The sequence below is a fragment of the Bison bison genome, unplaced genomic scaffold (assembly GCF_000754665.1).
Source record: "Bison bison bison isolate TAMUID 2011002044 unplaced genomic scaffold, Bison_UMD1.0 scf7180017864302, whole genome shotgun sequence".
In the NCBI taxonomy this organism is placed as follows: domain Eukaryota; kingdom Metazoa; phylum Chordata; class Mammalia; order Artiodactyla; family Bovidae; genus Bison; species Bison bison.
Genome location: NW_011494874.1, coordinates 3,563,285 through 3,570,002, shown reverse-complemented (window position 1 = coordinate 3,570,002; position 6,718 = coordinate 3,563,285). Strand labels below are relative to the sequence as shown.

The 6,718-nt window shown below is 57.0% G+C and overlaps 1 protein-coding gene across 3 annotated transcripts in view; it reads right to left on the bottom strand.

Annotated features, from left to right (window-relative positions):
• The window catches only part of DEGS2 (delta(4)-desaturase, sphingolipid 2), a 50,196-nt gene that overhangs the window by 11,891 nt on the left and 31,587 nt on the right, over positions 1-6,718 (bottom strand). The gene's annotated exons all lie outside the window — the stretch shown is intronic.

The window sequence follows — 6,718 nt, the reverse complement described above, 5'->3', positions numbered from 1 at the left end:
CAGGGGAGAGGCCTGCCCACCCAGGCCTCCAGCGCAGAGCATCGCAGAAGCTGGCGAAGGACACACGTGCCTCAGGGTTCTCTGGTCCAGTTGGGCAGCCTGGAGCCAGGCAAGGACTGCCACCTGGAACCAGACCCATGCAATGGCTTTCCAGCAGCAACTCAGGTGGGGCCCGAGGCGGCGGGCCATGAACAGCAGTCACTGCTGGAAGTCACACTGTCCAGGCACGACACAGGAGGAGGGCTGGGGGCCCAGGGAAGGGTCCGGGCAAGGCAAGGCAAGGCCGACAGAGCAAGACTTGCCCTCAGGACCCTCGACTTTGGGCCTGCTGGATGCAAGCCGGGGCCCGGGTGTGGAACCGGACCTCAGCAGGTGAAATGTGCTCGGCGTCTGACACACTCACTGGGGCTTCACCAGTCCACCTAGGAGGGCACCAGGCCCCCATCTTAGAGATGGGCACACAGAGGTTCCACCACACCTGATTTTCTCTGACTCCTTCGTTGTCCCCAAGGATCCCTCAGTCCCAGAGGACCTGTTTCCTGAAGCTGGGCTGCAGTCATCAGGGCCAAGTGCCCAGAGATAAACCCTGAGTCCGCATTCAGGAGAGCCACACTGCAGCCTGATTCAGTCCAGCTGCTGTGTGCCCTGGGGCAAGCCCCTGTCCCTCTCTGGGCCAGCTTCCTCGCTCTCCATCCCTAAGGCGCCTGCTCTGACAGTCCTGGGCTATAAGCACCCAGGGGTGGGGGTCTTCCCTGAGGCGAAGGGGCCACAGGCGTGGAGCAGGGAGGAGGCCGCAGGCCCTGAGGTGTCGAGGAGCCGGTGGCGGGACTTCCCATGCCTTACATACATTTACGCACATGGCGGGCTCGTTCACAAGGCCCCGAGGGCCCAGCACAGGAGCAGCCTGTGGGAAGGGAGGACCCGGGCTGGGCCCCGGTCAACTGCAACCCCACAGAGCAGTCTCCCATGGATGCCCACCTGGCTGTTCCCAGAAGCTTTCCTGACGAACTCTGCTGTGCCAGGTGGCAGCGGGCAGGGAAGGCTGCTGGGTCCTTACCCTCTGCGGGCACCGGGGGTGGGCACCTAGGGTGGTCCCCAGGCCCCCACCTCGGCCCTGCCGACTGGCCAGCCATGAGGTCCCTTCTCTGACCGCTTCCCCCAGGGAGGTCAAGTGCCACGACGGTCCCACTAGCTCGGGGTGGAGGGGTCCCTTCCCCACCAGGTACTCCCTAGTCTCCAACATTCCCTGACATCTGTCAGTTCCCTGCTGCACCCCCACACGCTGCTCCGGGTGCAGTGCCTTCCCTGCCCACCTCAACACACACACAGCCAAGCAGCCCTGCTTCCAACGGCTTCTCCGACAAAGGCGCCCCAGCCCTCTCCACCCCTCCCTCCTGCACGGCTTCTCTACAGCCCTGCTAAGCCGTCCCCCCACCCCCAGCCCTGTCTCTCCCACCTGGGTTTCAGTTTCTGAGCCACAAGGCAAAGCTAGGCCTGTCTGGTCAGTGTGGGAGGCACTGGGGGTTGGGGGGGGAGGGGGAAAGGGCCCAGAGCACCTCCAGGAGTCACGACCCCACCCCCTCACCTGCCTCCCGCTGAACCTGCTCCTGATTCATTGACAAATATTTGCCAAAGCTCCGGGGACGAGCCAGGCCCCAGACCCCAAGGCGGGAGAGGGGGCACAGTGTGTACCCCACGAGGATGTGCCGGGAGATGACGCACACCAGGCCCTGTGACCTTCAGGCGGGAACTCGCAGGACAGAATCGGGATGTGGGTCCAGGATAGTGACGGCAAGTGGTCCTGGGCCCTCTGGGGTGAGGGGAGCGCTCTAAACTTGGTTGTGTAACCTCACTAAAAATTGCTGGACTGTGTCTTTATAATGAGCGAATTTTATGGCATGTAAGTCATGCCTCGTAAAAGTGGGTACAAATTAAAGAATGTGGGTTAGAAGCAGGCCAGGCAGGAGGGCGCGGCACACACATCAGTACAGAGGTCGGAAAGAAGGAGAGGGAGGGGCCACGTGAGCCGGAGCCTGCCCACGAGTCACGTGCAGGGACTGGACGGGGGACAGGCTTTTCTCAGGTCCCGGGTGGAGAAGAGGGTGGGACAGAGGTGTGGGCCGTGTCCCCCGGTTAGAGACTTGTCCTAAGCCCAACCCCGGCTGGCCAGGAGACCTTGGGCAGGGCGACTAACCTCCCAGGGTCCCGCCCTGCATTAAAAAAAATGCAAAAAAGATGTAAATGTCTGTAAGATTAAATTTTAAAAAGTGGGGAGGAGGAGAGAAAAGAATGAAAAAAATGTCCTAAGTGAAAAGACAGGGCTTCCTGCTCCCCAGTGGCAAGGATTAAGCTGTATGCCCCGTGCTCCCTGGCACCGCTGTGTGCTAAGTCCCTTCAGTCGTGTCTGACTCTTTGAGACTCTATGGACTGTAGCCCGCCAGGCTCCTCTGTCCATGGGATTCTCCAGGCAAGGACACTGGAGTGGGTTGCCAAGCTCTCCCCCAGGCGATCTTCCCAACCTAGGGACCGAACCCGTGTGTCTTATGTCTCCTGCATTGGCAGGTGGATTCTTTACCACAGCGCCACCTGGGCACTGCCGGAAAGAGGATAAAGCCCCCGGACAGTCCTGGCACGAGCGACTAGAGATGCTGGGGAGCAAGGGTTGGGTAGACTGTGGTGTAGACCACCAGTCCAGCCTGACGCTGTCACCCCCCAAGTATGCTCCTATCTCCCCAGCAACGTGGGCAGCGATGCCTGTTGGCAGCTTGAAATTGGCCACAATGGAAATAGTTACAAACACTGACAAGTGCCAATCTGCAAATCAGGGACTTTTGTTTCCCCCAGAGAGCTAACTGATTGTTTATTTCCAAACAAAATGTGTGTGTGCACATGTACTATCACGCACTGTTTCTGAGAAAGGGACATTTAGTCTGAGACTTGAAGGAATCCTAGAAGTAGGTGGAGTAGGAAAAAGAATTCAAGCAGAGCAAACAGCGTTTGCAAAAGCCGTGAAATGGGCAGATGGAGGGCTAGCTATATTCCACTGAGTGGTCAGAGAGCAGGAGCGAGGGAGAAAGAGTACCAGAGTACTGGGGTGTCGACACAGAGCAGAGATGAGATTTTTAGGAAGGGAAACCCTTGGAGCAGGGGTCCCCAACCTCTAGGATCTAATGCCTGATGATCTGGGGTGGAGCTGATGTAATAATAATAGCAGTGAAGTGCACAAGAAATGTCGTGCTCGTGAATCATCCCCAAACCCCACCCCATCCCAGGTCCAGCGAAAAACTGTCTTTCATGAAACTAGTTCCCTGGTACTGAAAAGGTTGGGGACCGCTGCCTTGGAGGATTCGAGCCAGGAAGGACACAGTCAGGTCAAATAGGGCCCTGGGGATCACTTACTGTCTGTGTGGCCGTGGACCCAAGCACCCCTCCCTCCCCAGCCAACTTCGCTGGAGCACAGCATCCCTTCCCTCTGCCCTCACAATGTGATGTTGTGTGGCTTGCCCATCATCACAGCCCCTGCCCACTGGCTAATTAGAGGACTCACAGCTCTGGCCAGAGGTGAGCTGGCTCAAGGGGAGGACGCACTGCTCAGGGCAGAAGGGGAGGAGGCGCCTGTTCCCTCTGTGGGATCTCAGAGCCGGGTGGACGCAGGCTGCAGCCCACCTGGCGGACGTGGAGAAGGCGGGTCAAGCAGGATCAGGGGCAGAGAGAACGGCCCTGTGGCCAGCCTGCCCTCCTCTCTTGTGGTCTCCATGAATTCCCTTGAGCTTGTCAGCCAGTTCCGTTCTGGGCTTAACCACTTGCCACTGAGAGAGCCCCAGCAAAGGCTTTTCCTAAGCAAATAAGCCAACAATTGCCAGAGCCTTACTTCCTTGTTTTACTTGGATTATTTTTTGTGTGCCCTTTCATAAATAAAACACAAAAACAAACAAAAAATCACAAAGCTATTTGTTTTGGAAAAGACAAATTCAAACGCTGCCTCTTACTCCTCTGGGAGTGCCTGGCTTGGGCTCTGATCTCCGACAGGACACAGCCCCACTGGCTCTCTGCTCCTGCCCTCGCAGCTCAGGGAACCTCAGCCCTGGCCTGGGAGGCATGTCTCCTTCATCCAGGCAGGATCTGGAGGTGGACTTTGGTCCTGCACAAAGAGCACTGCAGCTGGCTCTACGCAAGGACTTCCTGGGTTCTGACTCCAGGATTGAGCTTCCCTGGTGGTAAAGAACCCGCCTGCCAATGCAAGTAGATATAAGAGACGTCTGAGTTGGGAAGATCCCCTGGAGAAGGGCATGGTAACTCATCCCAGTATTCTTGCCTGGAGAATCCCATGGACCGAGGTGCCTGGCGGGCTACAGTCCATGGGGTTGTAAAGAGTCAGACAGACTGAAGTGGCTGAAGTCGCTCAGTCGTGTCCGACTCTTTGGGACCCCATAGACTGGGGCCTACCATAGACTCTAGCCTACAGGCTTCTCCATCCATGAGATTTTCCAGGCAAGAGTACCAGAGTGGGTTGCCACTGCCTTTTCCAGGGCATCTTCCCAACCCAGGGATCGAACCAGGGTTCCCGCATTGCAGGCAGACACTTTACCCTCTGAGCCACCAGGGAAGCCCTCCACAAACAAAGCACTACAATTAACCCGTTTAACTCAATCAGACCTCAGTTTCTTCAACAGCTTATTGACTCGCCCAGGGTCACAAAGCTGATGAGTGGGTGTGGTCCTGGCTCACAATCAAGGTCAACAAATCTTCTAGGTCTGGAAACCTGCCTCCAAGAGATAAAAGACCTGAAGGGCTGGAAGGGGAATCCCACTGGAGCACTCTCCCTCAACCCAGGCCGGGAGGGGGCTGTTCCTGCAGGAGGGAGAGCTGAGCTCCAGCGAGTAGGGCAGGCAGGAAGGACTCCGGGGTGGAGGAACAACAATTGCAATGCCTCGGAGGGAGGGAGGAAGACACATTCCAAGTTCGTTAGCTCAAAACTGGCTGTGTGGGGAGGAACCCGCAGCATCCAGTGCAGAGTGGGAATTTGCAAAGAGCCCTGGAGAGTCAGCCCTTGAGAGCTTGTGCTGTCCCCGCCCTGGCCCAAGTCGCCGCCCTCTTCTCTAGGTCTTCCAGGGTTCCCAGTCATCCTGCCCAGGATGCTTCCTGGATTGGTTCCAGGGCCCGTGGCTTCTCTCTTCGGAGAGGACTCCTTCTGCACGTCCTGGCGTGCTGGGTACCATGCTGGAGCACCTTCTCACTCAGCATCTCCTTTTATCCTCATACCCACTCTGCCAGATAGGATGACTGTGCCCATTATGCAGACTGGGGAAGTAAGGCTACAGTCCAGAGTGTCTGCATCCCTCCAGGCACCTCTGTGGGCCAGGCTACATCCCCCAGCCTTCTCCACCTGGGGCCAGGTGTGCAGTGAGTCCTGTAAGGGGAAGGGGGGGACGGCGGGGACAGCCCAGGGAGGGGAAGGAGACACAGCCCTGCAGGACCCTCTGCGCCACCTGCAGGAAGTTCGCAAGTGCAGCAGACGATGCTGGGGCCACACACAGTGCAGGGTTATCGCTCACCTCATAGGAGAAAACCACAGACCCACAGACCCACCCAGGGGTCTCCAGGCCCTGGAACCCCAGCAACAGCAGGGCACAGCCCTGCATTAACCACTCAGTGCATCCGGTGTCTGAAAGGTTTAAAAGGAATAGGAAGATACTTCCCTAGTCTTGGGGTGGAGCAGGAAGACACAAAAGAGAAAATTCTAAAGAAACAATCCAATCTATTCAAATGCATTTAAAAAAAAAAGCTCCTGTGATTATAAAGGGAAGAAGATTTGCAATGTATTGTATAAGACTAAGGGTTAAAAACCTCGATACAAAGAGCTCTAACAGCCCAACAAGCAAAACACCAACCCAAGAGAAAGCAAAACACAAATTTAAATGACCAATTAGACATTGAAAGCAATCATCAAATCAAATATTAACGTCATAATGAAATACTGTTGTTTTGTCCACCTGTTTTGCAAAGATTAAAGACTTTTGCCAACTGCAGCTGTGGGTGAGGGTGTGGAATGGTGGCCGACTTTAGGGAGAGGGACCGTGTTCAGCTGGAAGCCGATCCGGCTGCAGAGGCGACTTGGTGGCACCGAGCAGGAGCTGCTCTGCAGGTGCGAGTCCCTGAACCCCTTATCGTGGGTAAAGGAACCGTACATTCTGGGTCCTTCTGAGAGACTGATGGAGCCCGCAGGTGGGTGAGTCCACAGGATGGGTGACCATGTAAGTGAAAATGACTTTCCAGGACACTACATAACAGAGAGGGGCCACCGGACATTGGGCTACAAAATAAAGGACAGACTCTGGTAAGCCTTTGTTTGCTGTTTTTAAATAAGTTGTCTCTCGTTCAGCTTTGCTTCCTTCGAGGAGTTCATTCTGCCTTAAAGCCCGGTTTGGGGGCTGGGCTTGGGGCCTCTCGGGCGGGGCCGCCGGGACCTGGCGCTCGGCGCACAGGGGAGCCCAGGGTGCGGCGGACGACAGGTGGCCAAGGAGCTGCCTTCGCGGGCGGGGGCGGCGCATCCCTCACAAAGACAGTCCCTGGGACTGACCTGTGCGCCTCGAGTCCCGGGAGGGGCTCCCGTCCCACAGCCGGGATGGAGTAGCCGAGACGCGCTCCCCCGACGCAAGGATCTGGGCTCAGGTCCTCGGGTCCCCGATCTCGGGACAGAGGCAGAGACGCGAAGGGA